Here is a 19520-nt window from a genome sequence, read left to right on the forward strand (position 1 = left end):
ACTTTAAAATTACAGGAGTTAAAACTGGAAAATATGCATAACTATCTAACGAGCTATAAAAAAAATAACAAAAGTTGCACAAGGAACAAGTTACAAAGCGCACAGTTGCAATAACAGAACGATGCAGCATAAAACCTGCGTGTCTTTTCAAGTCTCGTGAGGAAACATCTTAAATGCAAACTTGAAAACGATGTATAAATGTTTCGTGTTCACGAAGCTGCTCCAGTCCAGATTGCCACACAAATAGCGGACCTTATAGTCTGGGGGTAGGAGTTCGCTGCCTAATGCTGCTCTGGCCCTGTCGGGTCTCGCTTCTTCAACCGCCTGACACAAACATGGCGCGTTAGCACAACGGAGCGCTAAAGCAGTAATCAGAAGAGAGGTAGCGAAATCCAAAGAAGGTCTTCGAAAGTGTGTCGATGAACGTATCAATGTATTAAATATAAGATTTTACTTTGTTTTCGAAAATACCTGGTGCGGCAGGCATCTGGTGTGTCTTCGAGACAGGCTGGTACTGGCCGAGGGAATAATGACCCTACGGTTCGGTTCGGTTAGTGTTTTTTAACGTCCCGTCGACAACGAGGTCATTAGAGACGGAGCGTAAGCTCGGGTTAGGGAAGGATGGGGAAGGAAATCGGCCGCGCCCTTTCAAAGGAACCATCCCGGCATTTGCCTGAAACGATTTAGGGAAATCACGGAAAACCTAAATCAGGATGGCTGGAGACGGGATTGAACCGTCGTCCTCCCGAATGCGAGTCCAGTGTGCTAACCACTGCACCACCTCGCTCGGTAATGACCCTACGACAGGAGGTCGCAGACACCCTGCGTGTTGATGTGTTACCTCTCGTGCGTCAATATCGAGGTGCCGTTCTTCAACAGGATAATGCTCGTCCACATATGGCATGTGTTTGAATGAACTGCTGCGTGACATTGAGGTAATCTTCAGCCAGCAAGTCACTCATGTCTGTCCTCAATAGAACATGTGTGGGATCGACTGGGGCGTCGACTTCATCTCAGTCCCAGTTACCATTATATCACAGACCAGTTACAACAGTTATTGGACAGTTTGTCTCAGGAGAGCATACTGCGGGCTCATGGCACCCTTCCCAACTGAATGAGCATTCAGGCTAAATTGAGTGCAGCGCCATATTTATACGTGGACGCTTGCTGACAGGGTCATTGTAAATTTGACTCGATACTACAATAACCGCAATAACATCAGAAATTCTGTCAAACCGTGAAGTTTCATTTCGTTTCCTCCTCCATACCTGGGTGCTTCACATTTTTGTTCAGGCAGTGTACTTCAAATTTGAATGATTCTCAAAATAAGCTTCTGCAGTAAATAATGCATTGCAAAACTGTTTCTGCAGAAATGTGGAGAAAGTCTGTGCCAATGACGTAAAGCAGAAAGAAATAATGACAGTTAGAGGAACGCTGTCTGTGCGTGTAAACGACGGCACGGGTGGGCGACTCCTGTGCGTCATCAGATCGCTTTTACGAGCGGCTATAACAACCCAGAACGGCGGAAGGCTTTACTGCTTGCGACTGACGATCGTTATAGGTTCAGTATCAGTGAGCAGGCTTCAGTTAACTCCACGGCCCCAGTTAAGTTAGCAGGAGCATCTATTGTCTGTACAGTCAGTGCTGTCTGTTTGCGTTATCATCTCATCTGCTACTTAACTGATGGCTTCTTTTATGTCATCTGCTATCATATAGAGTTTTAGGAGATACCAGATTTTACATTTTGTATTTAACACTTCACGATTCTCTCCGTTCCTCATTCATTGCAGTCTTTCACCACACACTGATATAAAACTTTCCCACATGTCAAGAAAGGCACCTGCTTGTCATCACACCTAATCTCGTTCGGAAATTGCTTCCCAAAGACGAATCTTAACATCAAGCGACGGTTCTTCAAACCTTTAATTGAGAATTCCTAGTGCGTAATAAGATAAATGAAAAGCTGAGATTTCACATGTATCGATACCACTTCTTTCAGACACCACCGTCAGAATTGAACATGCACAGGTTGTTTTGTAATCTGCAACTCACACAAAGAAGAAAATCTCTTAGGACAAAGATCCAAGTCGTTCCTAATAACGGTATCACACTACAGTCTTTATACTTTTTATGCTAACTTTCCACGAAGTGCAGAAAAAGTTTTGCGAACCAGTTTTATGTTAGACAGTGTATATTACGTCGATGCTGCTCCCCGCGCGTTACTAAATGTGCTGTTCATGTTGTTTCTTCTATGACAGATTGTTAGCCTTGATGGTTCCTCCAGCAAGGCTATGTACTTGTCAAAGTATACCTGTATGTCTGCGTCAATGTATTACGTCTTTTGTTCTTGAGCTGCAGTACCGCGAAATGCCAAATATCTTTGTCAAACTGAACCACAGCTGAGTAAAACTACATTCCGTAAATCATGTGTCCTTTGTCTAATTTCCTATACTGCAGCCTACTTTCTTAATATTCTGTGTTTCACCCTCAAATTTTTTGGGATTCAGTAGACAGGAAGATGAGAATGATGTTAATTTCCATTCTATTGGTCTTATACATATTAATTATAACTTTTAGTAATGTACTTATGCTGGATATTTGTACATGTGAACTAAACGTCCAGCGTTTTTAGGAGACGGGTGAATCATTAATAGCACTTTGTTAATGATATCGGTGACAGCTTCATATGGATTTACCTTCTAGTCATATTTTGATGAGATTTAGAAGCATCTAAGTCATATTTTTTTCAGTTATATTTATTTCAATATAGTTAATTGCAATTCCATGTTCACTCTTGGAATACAGAGTGAGCATGAGGTCTTTCCTTGATTACAAAAATTTAATTTTAAGGAATTATGCTAGATACAACTACGAGATTTGCCGCAAATAGTAGATTAGCTCATAAACATATTTACAGGTATATTTCTACACTCTACGTTGCACTTCACAGGAATTTCAACCACCGCCACACTGTGCATTATTTGTTGACCAGCTCTTTGGTGAATTCTTCCCGGACAGATGGATCGATAGAGACGGTCCAACATAACGGCCACCACATTCTCCGAACATAACCCGCTTGACGTTTTTTGTGGGATTCAGTTAAGGATGAAGTTTTCAGTTTACCAGTTACTGATGTGCAAACTCCTTTGGTCCGAATACGAGACTCTATAGAGGCAGTGAGAGAAGAGATGCTGCCAGAGGCATAGAGAAAAACAATTATAAAGAAACAGCCTTGCTACCAGAGACTGTTTCATTTAAGGTTTCTAATCATATATGGCTGCGTCGCCACTACGCACTACGATTGATAGTCAAGACATGGAGAGAAACTCGGTATTGCCTAGACGCAGTGTTAAAATGTATTCCTAAACAAAATGAGTAAAGCTACCATTTGGAACAAACCACATACTGTATGTAGCATAGTTCCTTAGAAACTAAGTTTTGTAATCAGGGAGAGACTTTTTGCTTACCCTGTATTTTGTGTGCCATGTGCCTTAAAGAGAATACGTTGCGGCTCCCCCCGTCAGTTAAGGATGAAGGATCGAGTCCTCCCTCGGGCACGGGCGTGTGTGTGTGTGTGTGTGTGTGTGTGTGTGTGTGTGTAGCGTAAGTTAGATTAAATAGTGCGTAAGCTTAACGACCCGTGAGACCTTATCATAAATTTCCAAATTTTCTATAATACCTTCGTGTTGTCAGTATATTGTGTGTTATGGTTTAGAACTGAGTGTTAACTGAATAAAGATAAGAGCTAAGACGTTTCGTAACTATACGTTGTATATTATTTCTGCTGACGTATTTCTACACTGAAATGTCTCACAGCAAGGAAAGTCCAGATGCATGTGGATTATTTGTGCAGAAACTGCACTCTACAAAGATAAGAATAAATTAACTTAAGGGATTTAGTCTGAAAGGCAAATAAGGACTAGATTTTCACGCTGTTGAGTAAAGGGTAATATACCGGGTGATCAAAAAGTCAGTATCAATTTGAAAACTGAATAAATCAAGGAATAATGTAGATATAGAGTTACAGATTGATACACATGCTTGGAATGACATGAGGTTTTATTAGAACCAAAAAAATACAAAAGTTCAAAAAAGTATATTGCTAGACGCGTGAAAGATCTCTTGCGCGCGTCGTTTGGTGATGATCGTGTGCTCAGCCGCTACTTTCGTCATGCTTGGCCCCCCAGGTCCACAGACCTCAGTCCGTGCGATTATTGGCTTTGGGGTTACCTGAAGTCGCAAGTGTATCGTGATCGACCGACATCTCTATGGATGCTGAAAGACAACATCCGACGCCAATGCCTCGCCACAACTCCGGACAGTGCTGTTCACAACATTATTCCTCGACTACAGCTATTGTTGAGGAATGATGGTGGACATATTGAGCATTTCGTGTAAAGAACATCATATTTGCTTTGTCTTACTTTGTTATGTTAATTATTGCTATTATGATCAGATGAAGCGCCATCTGTCAGACATTTTTTGAACTTTTGTATTTTTTTTGGTTCTAATAAAAGCCCATGTCATTCCAAGCATGTATGTCAATTTGTACCTCTCGATCTACATTACTCCGTGATTTATTCAGTTTTCAAATTTATACTGACTTTTTGATCACCCAGTACATCATAGCAGAGGTATATTAGGTATTTTAAAACTGTCATTATGTGGTATGAAGGAACTATTATGAGGCTCTGAGGCTCACAAGAGAACATGAAAAGTGGAATAACGTTATGTGAAGATCAATGAGTTAACAACAACAACAACAACAATAGTAATAATAATAATAATAATTATTATTATTATTATTGTTATTATTATTATTATTATTATTGTTATTAAAGAAATATTGACGAAACTAAGTCCAAAATAAAATTTTGTGGAGGAATTTGGGAACCATGTGAAATCAAAACTGATGAAAAGGAAGATGATGACCTCTCCCCAATGCTCTTCAACAGCGATTTGAAAAAGGTAATAAGGAAACAGAATCTTAGGTTTCAAAGGAAAGGAAGCCAAGAAATCAGACTAGGGTGTAAAAACTTGAACGTGAAACTCAACTGTCTAGCCTTTGTGGACGATTTATCAAAATTTTCCAAAAACTTCGATATGGCAACTGCGCAAATCAACCGGTTGAAGGAGACGGTGCGAAAGACTGGACTACAAAGGTCTTTCGAGAAGAGAGGATTCATATTACACATTAAAAATTCTCCGAAATTCCTAAGCATAAAAATCAATATAATGAGTAGGTTTAGGTGCTTAAAGGGAAAATACAGAGCAGGAAACGGAAATAGCTTTTCAGTTCAAGAACATGTGCAATAAAAAATTTCTGTCAGGAAAAACAGAAATTCAACAGTATTACACTGTCAGAAAACTGGAGTGCCTCTATGCAATGAAATGTTTAGTCCTCAGCAAAAATGGAGAAATTCAAGAGGTCGAGCAAAAACCAAAGATAAGTACTAAGGAAATTACTCGGTCCAAGAGAAGTTGGGAGTAGATAGAGGGGGAGAATTTGTGAAAGAAATCTACACCCAAACTTAAAACAGTCCGATGCCATGGTGAGGAGGAGAATTTCGTCCTATGGTCATTTGCTTCGAATGAATCCGAGAAGTCCGACTAAAAAAGCATTTGACCATTTGGGCTAAAATCATAGCACGCAAATCATGTTTTTCAGGGAAATGAAAAAGCAACTAACACTACAAAAGCAGAAAATCTAGATAGACTAACTAGTCAATACAAGTTCAGGAACTTCGGCAATTTTAGGAGAAGTTCAGAAAGTGCATCACAGTCTGGACAGACGAAACAAGAAAAGAGCACTGTAAAAAAAAGGAAAAACACTGTAAAGACCTAAAATCAGAAATGAAGATATAATTTCGAGAAAGTTGCCTTACGTGTCTACAGATTGCCGTAATCGAAGAAAGAATAAGAAAAAAAGAAGAATGATAAATGTGGCCTTAAATATATTTGGTGCTCAAAGAAACACAGCAAGTCACCTTGGCTTTTACAAGGTTAATAGAAGCGAGAACAGTACCGCCACTTTCCACAGAGGAAAAAGACGCAAGTTCAGAACGTCGTACGACGCACACTTTTAAAATTGACAACTTTTTCTCTGACTGCATGGGTGTTTCGACCGTATAAAACAGCATTGCTTTAAGCGGCGGCATTTTTCGCCCACACACCGTTAGAGATGCACATGGATAAGAGGATTTGTCCCATTATTGTGCAGAATGTGATCGTAAGCTGTGAAGGTCGAATCAGCTCTGCAACTTGTGATGACCTCAACCCACAGGAAAAATAATTATCAAAATCTGAACTGTGAAGTCATCCAAAATTCTAGTTGGAAAACCACACTCTTTGTTTTACTTCTCAATTGGTCACGATCCCACTTTGTTTATGAACTGAAAACTCTAATATTCACGAGAAACTGCTCTGAAATTAACCTGAACCGACAAAATTGTGTATATATTCTCTGAAACTTCAAAGGAATTAGAAAAAGTGACAAAATTTCGTGAATCACACACAATACTGTTACATTCGCATGAACACTGGGGGTTTTCACCATACATCTACCCACTTTTGAGCATAATCAGTGTCTCTTAATACTACGACTCGTAGCAATACAATATCAAAAAACTTTTATTACTGGGTAAAGAGTCACTACGTGATTTGACAGCTGACATTTATAATTCCCGCTCACGTCAGGAAAAGCACCAATACGGGAATAGCAGCTTTTACATAATTGGTCAGAACGCAAGCAATTATGGCAGTCGCCGTAATTTTCGCGCGAAGCCAGATTTCGAGACAAAATACTCTTATTAGTTACTGTCATATATCTAGTCTCATAACAATACATAAAACTACATAAAATAACTATAATAATTTTGACATGCAAGGAGAATTAGTCCTAATGAGAGGAAGAAGTTTATATTTACTGGTGTTTCAACAATGACTACCAGGCAACTTTTAATTCACTGATTGTAATTTTATTTTCGTTAGCAGAAAGCAAACAAACTAAACAAAGAATTTAATTAAACAGAGTCTGTAATTCTTATACTTTTAATAGAGAAAGAAAGTTTCTAGGTCAGGGGATAACGTTCAGCGAAATCCCTTAACTTTTTGTTGCATACGAAGCGTTGCGTTGGGCAGCACGATGTCGGCGGGTTACGATGATGAGAGCACAAGCAGTTCCGCTGGTTAATCTTCTCCGGCGAAACGCAAATGAAGTTCCGGCACAGCTGTATCATTAACCCCGTGGTAATATTAACAAACCACAAGACGCCAGTATACGACCGTTGTTGACATGTCCTCTCTTTCAAAGTACATGACGTAGACATCACTCGTTTTTACACTTTATGCACTGTCCGTGACGCTATCGTCCATAATTACACGGTTCGTCACATTCATATAGTCTTAGCCACAAATACACAGTTCACAGAATTGTTCATGTATGTGAAGCACACCGTAAACAATGTCCACTCTGTTCTCGCATTTCAAACTTCGACAACGTCACTGAAAGCCATTTATATTGCACAGTTAATTAGTCTTCACTTTCATGGCTTGATAGAATGTGATATACAACAGTTCCACCACCCAAAACCAATACCAGCAAAGTTCATTCTAATAAAGGCACAGTTCGTGTCGGCCACAACAAAGTAATGTTAGCGGCACTTTCACAGTCGGTTTATTTGCTATTAAAGTTCGCTGGCGATGGCATTACATACCGCAGTGGTAAAGAGAATTAACAATCTGATAGTTCGGTATCACTGTCCATACAATTACGTATGCTTTTCATGGAACACAGTACTATTTTTCCCGCGCACGCTTCACGGACACGCCATCCACCATCCCCTCTACTACGCAACAACCTTTCAACTCTTGATATCACTATCGCTGTCCCCTGTCTATAGATGTTATATCGTTATCGTAAATTACATAAACCTTTATAAATGTTATTGACTGCATTTTTCACAATTAATAATATTCCAAAAGAGAACTTTAGAAACTTTACCACAGGTACAAAGCAAGAAACATATTTATCCATTGGCAAACGAAATAATCACAATTACATCTTTACATTTAAAAACCACAGTAGAATGTTACATAATCACAATTAGAAATGCCATTTTAAATTTTTACATACGATCTCTAATTGATGTTACATTGTTTTAAAACTGGTAATTTGTTACTGTTAAAACAATGGCAACGCAGAAAACTGGGCGAGTAGTTTGCTTACTATGGGAGTTAAGAAAATAATGTGAAAAAATTGAAATTTCATGTTAAGATTTCCAGTGGAAGATATTTTACTCAACAAAAATGTCTCTAATTAAATTAGTCAGCTTTTTGTAACAAGTCTCCTTCGGAAAATACTGTGCAGGATTCGTCGTTTTTCCGTCAACGAAAAATTTAGTGAAACTCCACCCAATTATGTTGTTATAAAATACATCGTTAAGTTGCAGGGCGCATGCTGAATAACAAGGGTCGACACATCACTTGAACTTTGATAAGAGTGTACTTACGCCTATCAAAGGTTGCAGTAGTTCGCCTTCACATGAAAATTTGGCTGTGAAAAAAACCGTTTTCCAATGGATGCCACACAGTTTGAAAGCAGCTAAAAATGGGATCGTGCCATTTAGTGTAAGTAAATGTTGAAACAATTCGACCATGAAAATTAAAATTTTGTATGTTTCGATATTCCAAGATGAAACGAAACCAATCAACCAACTAAAGTTACTCGTTCAAGACATACTCCCAATAAAATGATCGTCTGTGTCTTTGGCCATGTCGCGACCTGCGCTTTAGAGGATCGAAGATACAGCGATATGTCATACCGAAAAGCAAGTCACGAATATTCATGACAAACTCTGCTGTTGCTTGAAAACGGATTAAAAGAAATGTGGACAAAAGTCAAGGAAAAGACACGATTTACAAACCCTGCTGCAGTTATTAAATGAACGCATTTCTTGGAGTGACTCCGCCAAATGTCTTGGAGTTCTCTTACATGCAAGAACCATGTAACATACGTAGCGAACAGTGTATCAGCTACCGTATATCCATTAATAAACACAAGGTCAACTCTAAACAGGAAAAACAGTCTCCTACTTCAAAAAAATGGTTCAAATGGCTCTAAGCACTATGGGACTTAACATCTGAGGTCATCAGTCCCCTAGACTTAGAACTACTTAAACTTAACTAACCTAAGGGCAGCACACACATCCATGCCCGAGGCAGGATTCGAACCTGCGACCGTAGCAACAGCGCGGTTCCGGGCTGAAGCGCCTAGAACCGCTCGTGCTCAGCGGCCGGTTAGTCTCCCACTTTAAAAGTTGACAATACGACCAGCAATCATTTATGCTAACCTCATTTGGGTATCTGCTGTGTCCACGCATCTCAACAAACTTTAAGTTGTCCAAAATAAGACATTGCAAATAATATTAAGTGCTCCACGGTTCGTTAGAAACACAACAGTCGACAACGACTTAAAAATGCGAACTGTTTCAGAAGATCTCCCCTCCATATCCCAAACCTTTTGCAGCAAACTTCCTTTAACTAACGTGCTCATTGTTCAGTTGTCCACATACGGTAGCAAGGCCCATCACCATCACAAACGTCCAAAATTGATGCTGTTACTACATCAGTAACACAACTTGAGGTTGAAGTACGATGTACAATGCCGTACCCATGACGCTCACACATTAATGAATGTTCCATGTCGAATTTAATTCTAAATAATGTTTTATATTATTGTGAGTTGTAAATTGTAATGCTGTAAATTGTAATAATTTGTTCTTTTTTTACGAGAGCGAATCAGAAAGTCTTTATTCTTGTTGAACCAAATTACGGCTGTAAATGCGAAATCAACATATCCATTCCTTGCGCTGGACTCTTCTTGGACCGGACCGGCCTTATATGCCGGTAGCTCCGCGCCATGGCGCTGCTGTCACCTACTGAAGACGGGATTTGTACTTCACACATTCACGGCGTTATGAACAACTAAGTGTCATTAGTTTTCTATAGAGTAACGAACGAAGGTCCATCGAAATCCAAAGAGAAATGCAGCCCTCGTATGGGGAGTAGTGTCACGCTTTGAGAAATGAAACATGATTTTGTTGTGGCTTCACAAAGGCCGCAAAGACTTGCGTGGCAATGAGCGTTTGGGGCGGCTGCGCTCGTCGCTGACTGACGACATTTCCCACTTAGATGCAATGGTGAAAACGGTGCGGGGTGCGCATCTCAAGCATGTCAGTAAGCGTCTAAGCATTTGGATTACATGATGAAAGGCAACTGAATGTTTGCCTCATTAAATCATGTGCAATGCTATCCCAAGAAGGGTGACAGATTCCTGGTCCGTACTGTTACTGGCGATGAAAGGTGGACACTAAATTTCACGATGCAATTGAAGCAGCAGAGTATGGTGCGGGAACATCCGAGTTCGGCTGTGATAAAGAAAATCATTCAGTGCCATCCTGGGAAAGTGATGTTACCGGTTTTCTGACATCGCCGTCGACTGCTCCTCCTGGATCTCATGATGCTACGTGCAGCCATCAAAGCCCATGATATTGTATCACGTTGCCACGTCTGATGGGTGCCATAATTAACGAGCTCCGAGGAATACTCGATGTGGACAACGTGATTATCCTCCACAACAACGCAAAGAAAAATGTGGCAATCAGTGCCGTTGAAAAGTAATTTCCACGTTTTAGGTCCGCTGACGAAGTTTCTGGCAGGACAGCAATCCACGTGTAACGATTAAGCCTAGACAGCAGTCCAATGGTGGTTCCACAGTCAGAGGAACGCAGTCTGCCACAGGGGTATCTCAAATTTAATGCTGCGCTGGAATAAATGAATGAACTGGGGACTATGGGGAGCACGTAAGAAAATAGTGTAAGATATGTAGAATAGTACACATACTTGTAATTACTTGTATGTAACCTATTTCTGCTAATAAAGACTTTCTGATTCGCCATCGTATAATAGCGATGTATGTAGTCCAGTACTGATATACACGTGGCCTAGTAAACATACCATTTCTGACAATAATTTAACTAAAAAATGTTCAGATGTGTGTGACTTAACTGCTGGACTTAACTGCTAAGGTCATTAGCCCCTAAGCTTACACACTACTTAACCTAAATTATCCTAAGGACAAACACACACACTGATGCTCGGGGGGGAGGACTCGAACCTCCTCCGGGAAATAATTTAATTATGAACTGGTCATTGTCACATAAAAACTTACTTCTGTGTCTATTTATTCAGCCATACCTGGTAATGTTGTGGGTTCTTTCATTGCCTGCTTGGTAAATGTTTTGCTCCAATACTGAGCTGTTAGGGTCAGGGATTATCTCTGCCTCGTGATGACTGGGTGTTGTGTGATGTCCCTAGGTTAGTTAGGTTTAAGTAGTTCTAGGGGGCTGATGACTATAGATGTTAAGTCCCATAGGGCTCAGAGCCAGCCACTGAGCTCTTACACTATTTATACAAAATGTTTACGTAGTTGTGTGTAAGGAAGATCGCGTGGAAATCTCACAAAAAATAAATCGATTGCATCTGGAAAAACAAGGGAGAACGCTGCATAATTCTTCATGATGACTATGCGAGTTGTCAATGTGGTTGTGGACTTCGCTGCGAACACTTTCGTTTGATGCAGCTTTTCTCGGAGTTCTCTAGCAAGGCTCTTCTTCAGCTGCACCAAGTTCGACAAACTGCCGGCTTCTCTCGCCAGAGCCGGAAGGTGTGCGTCATTGAACAGTGTCCCATATGTAGACGAGTGAGAGCGATTGACCGTCGGCGCCGGCCGCGGTTCTAGGCGCTTCAGTCCGGAAACGCGCTACTGCTACGGTCGCAGGTTCGAATCCTGTGATGTCCTTAGGTTACTCAGGTTTAAGTAGTTCTATGTCTAGGGGACTGATGACCTCAGACGTTAAGTCCCATAGTGCTCAGAACCATTTGATTCACTGTCGTGTGCGTGGGTTGAAGTAGGTAACACCTCGCCCAAGTTGTTCGCGACGCCGACTGCAGCCTATTGTCTCTCACATAGAGCCACACATGACGATGCATCTGGAGAGATAGCAAGTAGGAGGCTGACACATTGAGACATGTGATTTTCAGAACTCATCTCGTAAACTAGGCTTCTCGCATTAATCTAGCAGACTAACAAAAAATGGTTCAAATGGCACTGAGCACTATGGGACTCAACTGCTGAGGTCATTAGTCCCCTAGAACTTAGAACTAGTTAAACCTAACTAACCGAAGGACATCACAAACATCCATGCCCGAGGCAGGATTCGAACCTGCGACCGTAGCGGTCTTGCGGTTCCAGACTGCAGCGCCTTTAACCGCACGGCCAGCAGACTAACAGGTTCACATCAAATGGTCGGTACTGAAATGAAAAATTCTCAGAGTTCACAGTTCTCAAAACGCCTACTCTGCAGAACCCTAACAGCCTTTTCAGACAGTCTATGACCACCGCGTACGTATTCGCCTCTGTAGCCGGGACTTGGGCTCGATTCGCGGTACTGCCAGAGATTCTTCCTGGGTGGGAACACTAGACTGGAGGGCACTCGCCTCATGGTGACAATTGTAGAACTACCAGAGTGAGACGCAGCAGCTCCAAGGTCAACGCCACGGAGTGGAGGCTGCTGCTGACCCCATGCTGCTTCATACCACTTACGAGGATGAATAGCTGAGGATGACGTGACGGTCCGTCGACTTTCACGTCGACAGTCTCAACAGCGTTCAGAGAATACCAAATTTCAGACACTGCCTCTCAGTTCGGACAACGCGTGGCCGGCGGCCTTCATGTAATGACCGAGAACAGCCGCGTGTATGTAGTGTTGACAGTGCTAACACACAAGGAAACGCTGCCTGATATGACCGCAGAAATGAATGTGAGGCGTACGAAGAAAGTATCCGTTAGGTCAATGCGGCGAAATCCGTTGTTAGTGAGCTACCGCAGCAGACGACCGACGCGAGTTCCTTTGCTAACAGCATACATCGCCTGCAGCGCATCTCCGGGGCTCGTGACCATACCGTTTGGACTCTAAACGACTGGAAAAGCCGTGGCATGGTCAGACAAGTCCCGATTTCAGTTGGTAAGAGCTGATGGTAGACTTCGAGTGCGGCGCAGACCCCACGAAGCCATGGAGCCAAGTTTTCAAAAAGGCATTATGTGCAAGGTGCATACTGAAGCGGACTGCGTTTACGTGGAATGGACTGCGCCCTCTGATCCAGCTGAACAGATGACTAACTGGAAACGGTTATTTTCAGCTATACAGAGGTCGTTGCCAGCCATTTATGGATTTCAAGTTCCCAAACAACGACCGAATTTTTATGGATGACAGTGCACCATGTCCCCGGGCCACAACTCTTCGAGGTTGCTTTGAAGACATTCTGAACATTTCCAGCGAATGATGAAACATTTACATGGGACACAATCGAGTGGTCAGTTCGTGCACAAAGCCATGCACTGGCAATATTTTTGCAGGGGCTTCCAACGAGTCTATGCTAACTGATTCTGCCATGTTTAGTTGCTGCACTACACCAGGTAAATGAGTGCAGAATAACCGTTTGTCATAATAATTTACATTTGATGCCGTTATATAGGTTAGTGTTACTAGTTTTCTTTGAGACCATTTACGTTAGTATACCTCCTCGTGTGCTCCCTTGGTAGCTCGGAGAATGTCGAGGCGGTATTCCAGTTCCCGCCAGGTGTTTCGTAGCATGTGTTCTGTCACAGTACCCACAGCAGCTTGTATCCTAGTCTTCAGTTCGTCGACGTCAGCAACTGGTGTGACGAAGACTCTGTCCTTGATATAGCCCCAGAAAAAAAAGTGAAGGGGCGTAATGTCAGTAGAGCGGGGTGGCCAGGGTGTTGGACCGTTCCTTCCAATACACCTATCCGAAAAAGTTTCATAGAGGAAATCACGCACTATTGGGGGGGGGGGGGGGATGGGTTGCTCCATCTTGCTGGAAAATTATCCCTGGTTGATATTCTTCTAACTGTGCAGCAATGAACTGTTGCAAAACATCTAAGTAAATGCTAGCGGTAATGGATATTTCCGCGAAGAAACACGTTCCTCTGAACCCCATATACGGACATTATGCCGATTTACGATTCCACTGACGTAAAAGGTGGATTCATCGGTAAAGCATATGCGATTTAAGTAATCGTTAGCGCCATCAATCCTGTTGAGAATCTCAGCTGGAAATTCAGCACGTCTCAGCAAATCATTCGGTTGCAAGCCCTGCATGATTTGCACTTTGTAAGCATGCAACCTAAGCCTTTCATGAAGAATCATCACCACATTTGTTTGCAGTATTTGAAGTTCATGTGATGCCTGATGAGTTGATTTAGACTCCGTTGAAACGATTGCCGAACATGATCAACAGTTGCATCACTCATGAGGCCTGCCACTTCGAGGACGATCTTCAACGTTGCGTCTTTCGTTAAACTTCGCATACCATCGCTTTACTAATTTAACGTCAGGAGGGCTGCGTCCATGAGAAGCCAGAAATTTACGCTGAAGACTGATGGGGGATTTCGTTTCATGAAACCAAAGCACACATTGCGCTCTCTCCTGCTACAACGCCATTTCGCCAGCAACTAACGTGACCTAACAGACCACGTCGGTGTTGTGGAGCACTAGTGCTATCTATTGGTCACAACAACTAATAACACTAACCTAACAAATGTAACTTATTATGTCAAATGGTTATTCTGTTATAACGTTTTATAATCAGGGCAAGTCTTTGTTCGAAACAAGTACTGGTAAATTAAATTTTAAAAAAGCATTATTATTACAACAGTACGTATTTCGTCCCCAATTGTGTCAGTCAAGTGCCGGTGTTCCAATGGCTTTTACGCTCATATTTTAAAAATGCATTATTATTTTTATAATGTACGTGTCTTGTCCCAATTGTGTATCTGCCTTCCTTCCCCCACACGGCTCCTGTATGAACTCATCCCCTTCCCGCACCTCCTCATGTTCCTCCAACATCTCCGCATCCTTTATGTTGTCCACAGACTTGATCCCCCCCACCCCCTGGTTTCCTGCTTCCTCTCCACCCCACTGCCTGTTGCCACGCCTCTACCGCTGTATCCCTCCCGCTCTCCACCTCCACACCCTCCATCAGGGCAATTTCCAGCGCCTCCCCCTCCCAGATGATGAACTTCGCCATGAATATACCCTTCCTTCTAACTATAAGCTGGCCTTATTCCCCTCTCCCCAGGGTCCCCTTTTTCCTGTCCCCTCCTTCTCCGAGAGCGGATTTTCCTCCTTCCCCCGCCCGCCCCCGAGACCCTGCGCCCCATCCTTGCCTCTTTCCCTCCCACGTCCCTCCCTACCTTGCCCTCTTCGGCGCATCCCCCGCCCATCTCCCCCCTCTCTTCCCCTCCCTCCCTTCTTCCCTTCTCCCACATCTCCTAGCGCCTGGCAGATTCTCCGTTTTGATCATCATCAGTGTGCCACATCAGTGTTGTGTTTAGTGCTGTTTCTCCTGTGCATCGAGAGGTGTGAATTTAATTGTGTGCTGGCCTTGTACTTAGTGCTACTGTCAGTGTTTGTTATGTGCTATGCCATCCGTCAATACTTTTATGCTCCAGTCATACTGTGTCTCGTGTTATTTTAATTGTCCCAGTGTGTGGTTTCTTGTGTGTGCTACTGTTTTACGGTTTTTCTCTCCATTTTACAGTCGCCCCTTTTGTTGTCTATTGTCTTCCATGATGTTCCCCCTTTTTTATATTCATGTTCACCATGTTTTCTCCTTTGTTCTTTTTAAATGTCTTCTATTGTTTGTTCTATGTCTTTTGGTTGAAGAGCAGCGCATATGCTGCTGCCAGCCCCCTCCGATGGGGAATTGAAATACAATAAAGGAAAAAAGGAAAAGAATCCCCATTGTCAGAGTCAAGATCTAGCCTCCAATAGCTTTTATGCTCTTTGTTACACAGATGATACGTCTCTCTTACGGAACGGACGAACTTTTAAAAACCGCAAACGATACGACGACAGACAGCGCAGCCTCTCGGGTGGAAACCTGTCCGCCCCCAGCAAACGCAATCTGGCACCATTACGGGCCGCAGAACGCCCTTAGCTGCCTACCTGCCCCCGGCACGGTCTCTCCGATTTGATTACCTGCTGCTTTGATACTGGCCACACCACTATGTGGGTGGGTGGTTGGGTGGGTGGCTGTGGTGTGGGCGGCTCCACGCGGAGGCCTGCCGCAGGTCGGCCGCCACACAGCGAAAGCAGGTGGGCGCTCCTCCGCCGTAATCACATCTCTGCAAACTACTGTACTCACCGCGCAACGGCGGCTGCAGGCTCCCAGCCGAAGCTGCTGTCGACCAACGCGAGTTACATTATCCGCAAAATTACAGAACTTCATTTCCTGCGTTAGCTGTCTAAATGTATAAAATGGGTGGCTATTTCTACATCTACAAATGTACCTACGTCCATCCTCTGCCACTGTGAAGTGCGTGGCAGGGACTAATTCTCATTATACGAATTATTAGACCTGCTCCCAGTTCCATAGAGGCACGGAGAGCGGGAAGAATGGCTGTTTAAATGCCACTTCGCGCTGTAATAAATCATCTCTTGACGATCGCTATAGGTGCAATAAGTAGGGGGTTGCCGAATATTCCTCGAGTCATCATTTAGCCGGCCGCTGTGGCCGAGCGGTTCTAGGCACTTCGGTCCGGAACCACGCGGCTGCTACGGTCGCAGGTTCGAATCCTGCCTCGGGCGTGGATGTGTGCGATGTCCTTAGGTTAGTTAGATTTGAGTAGTTCTAAGTCCAGGAGACTGATGACCTCAGATGTTAAGTGCCATAGTGCTCAGAGCCATTTGAACCATTTTTAGAGTCATCATTTAAAGCCGGTTCCTGAAACTCTGTAAGTAGGCTTCCTCGGCATAGTTTGCGTCTATCTTCAAGACGCACCAGTCCTGTTTTTTCAGGATGTCTGTAACACTCTCCCACGGTTCAAACAATCTTGTGACCCTTCATACGTCGCTCTCTGTATACATTCAATAGTCTACGCTAGATCTATCTGGAGCGGGTCCCACGCACTTGATCACCATTCTAGGATGGCTTCCATGAGTGATTTGTAAGCTATCTCCTTTGTAGGCTGAATGCATTTCCTTTTTATTTTACCAGTGAACCGAAGTCTACCATCTGAATTACTTTCGACTGAGCCTATGTGACCGTTCAATTCAGAATCCCTGTAAAGTGGTTTATCCAGGTATTTGGACGAAGTAACCGATTCTAATGTGACTGGTGAACGCCATTACGATACCAACTACTCCCAGTTAAATCTTCCCGGCGGATTAAAACTGCGTGTCTGCAAGAAAGTTTCGAAACAAGGTACACTACGCAGCAAAGTGAGATTCATTTAGAAACAATCCCCTATGCAATGGCTGAGACACATCACCGTGACACCGTTTCTTGTGGCACTGCTAGAGCCGGAAAGTATACGGACGAGTCACTGAGAAGTTTGGAAACTGGGAAAGAGATACTGGCAGAATAGAATCCGTGAGGGCGGATAGCGAGACTTGTCTGGATTGCTAACCAAAGACGAGCATTCGGATTCGAGCACCGATCCGGCACATGATTTTAGTCTATCAGGAAGTTTCAAAATACAGTGACAGGTTAAATTTTGAAACTGTCGATTATTCACAAATTGTCAGATAAGAATAAAATATCGCTACAGACATGGTACTGCAGCCGCCAAAGCTGAATTATTTTCAATATCAAGATTCCTGTCTCTCATGGTATCGGAGTCGTTACATGTTTGATGTGTCAGAATCAAATTACTCAATTGCGAGCCATGCTTTCATTATTTCTGTTACGGCGTAAAGTCAAGTGCCGGCACGCCAGTCGGGAACGACAAAGAAGAGAAGACTATGAGAAGAAGTCAGCCAATCGCACTCTGGCTGGACCTCCCTCCAGGACGACAATGCGACAGCAACGGCCCCTACGTGAAGAGAACACAAGCGCCACGACAGACTGGTGACGGCCGGTTCAATGGCAGCTTTAAGATTAGCGACCTGGATAGAATCGTCAACGATAGTTACTTCGATTGTATTCTCAATGTACCACAGACTTGGAAAAGTTTATGTTGAAGAAGACTGATTAATTCATATCTCGCCCTTTGCTTGTGGCTGTGTAGTTGCAGAAGTTAAGTACTGTAATTTCATTTTTGAAATAAAACTCATTAATACGATTTGTCTGAATGTTTGTCTAGCGAAAAGAGTAAGCAGCCTCTCTAGACACCACAATTTCAAATCACTCTGGGGACATCCCTGTCTGTTATATAGGGAAATAGCACGTCGAACGATCGCCTGTTTCTCTCAGTATTAGCGCCTGTCAGCGGCGTGTTCCATTAGCACTTCCAGACTGATTTCTGGCGATGTTGTGATTACAGAAGTGTAGCACCTGGATGGCTGTAACAATAAAGCATTTCCATTTCGTTTACTGCATGACAACTCTCTTTAAATCCATGTAAGTGCTGCACAAGAGCAACGAAACCGTAGTACCGAGTTACAACGCTATCTGTGCTAGTGGTAAACGTGTAACGCATGTCAGCATAATACCACGTAGCGATATTCTATGGAAAGAATGCGTGAGATTAATAGCATTTAGATATGCTGGAACAATTATGGGGAGCCGTAAAATATCGTTCATGATAACTGCCAAAAATACTCTGCTCTGTCCTGTTCTACATTTTTGTTCCAGCGTCCAAAAAGGAATTCTGAGAACCGCTCGGATAGTAATAGGACTGTGACTGTTGTCTTGGAACGATGTTAGAGGTAGGTATTCAGTTCTGCTACAGCTACCGTGTATGTTCCAGAGACATCACCAACATGCGTTAAGTGAGATTATGGCGTATACAGAGAAACAAACACAGTTAAATTTTTCCACAATCTGTACGCGACTGGAACAGAGGAGGAAGTGGCAAATATTTGTAATAACCCCCCTCCACCAAGTCCTTCACAGTGGATTGCTTAATGTATACGAAAATATAGAGAGTAACTGTGACCGATCTTTAGAACTATCGGCTGCTAGTTCTGTCATGTTGAATTTACACATTCTCATATTGTTTCCAGCGGAGTCGCACCTCATGAATTACAAATGAAATACAATTCACTGATTTCAGTCTATGTAGTATGTAGCCTTCTAAAGACGTCATTAATTCTTATGCAGTTACTTAAGTGTAGCGGGAACATCACTCTAGTTTTTTGCCTTCTATAACATATCTTGAAGCCATTTTACGGTACCATAACGATATCCGCAGGCTGTACGTAGTGAACATTAATAAAACTAACAAATTGCAGGGATGGATTCCAGCCTGGAAATGGAGGGAAAAAGGTCCTACGAACATCTGTCCAGAAACGGACGGTGTGCGTGGAACGTCAACAAATCGTCCCGGAACAGAGTACACAGCTGCATCGCATCCACGTCACAGGAGACGTTCAAAGTGGCCTCCATGGGATTCAGGTGATAGGGATAGTAGCCGTTGCCTTAAAGGATACACA

At 42.8% G+C, this 19520-nt stretch overlaps 1 non-coding gene across 1 annotated transcript; it reads right to left on the reverse strand.

Annotated features, from left to right (window-relative positions):
- Positions 1–714: 714 nt before the first annotated feature.
- Trnaa-cgc lies at positions 715–787 on the reverse strand. Its single transcript has one exon. It is a non-coding gene; the product is annotated as a tRNA-Ala (tRNA).
- Positions 788–19520: the final 18733 nt, after the last annotated feature.

The sequence above is a fragment of the Schistocerca americana genome, chromosome 8 (genome assembly GCF_021461395.2).
Source record: "Schistocerca americana isolate TAMUIC-IGC-003095 chromosome 8, iqSchAmer2.1, whole genome shotgun sequence".
Classification (NCBI taxonomy): domain Eukaryota; kingdom Metazoa; phylum Arthropoda; class Insecta; order Orthoptera; family Acrididae; genus Schistocerca; species Schistocerca americana.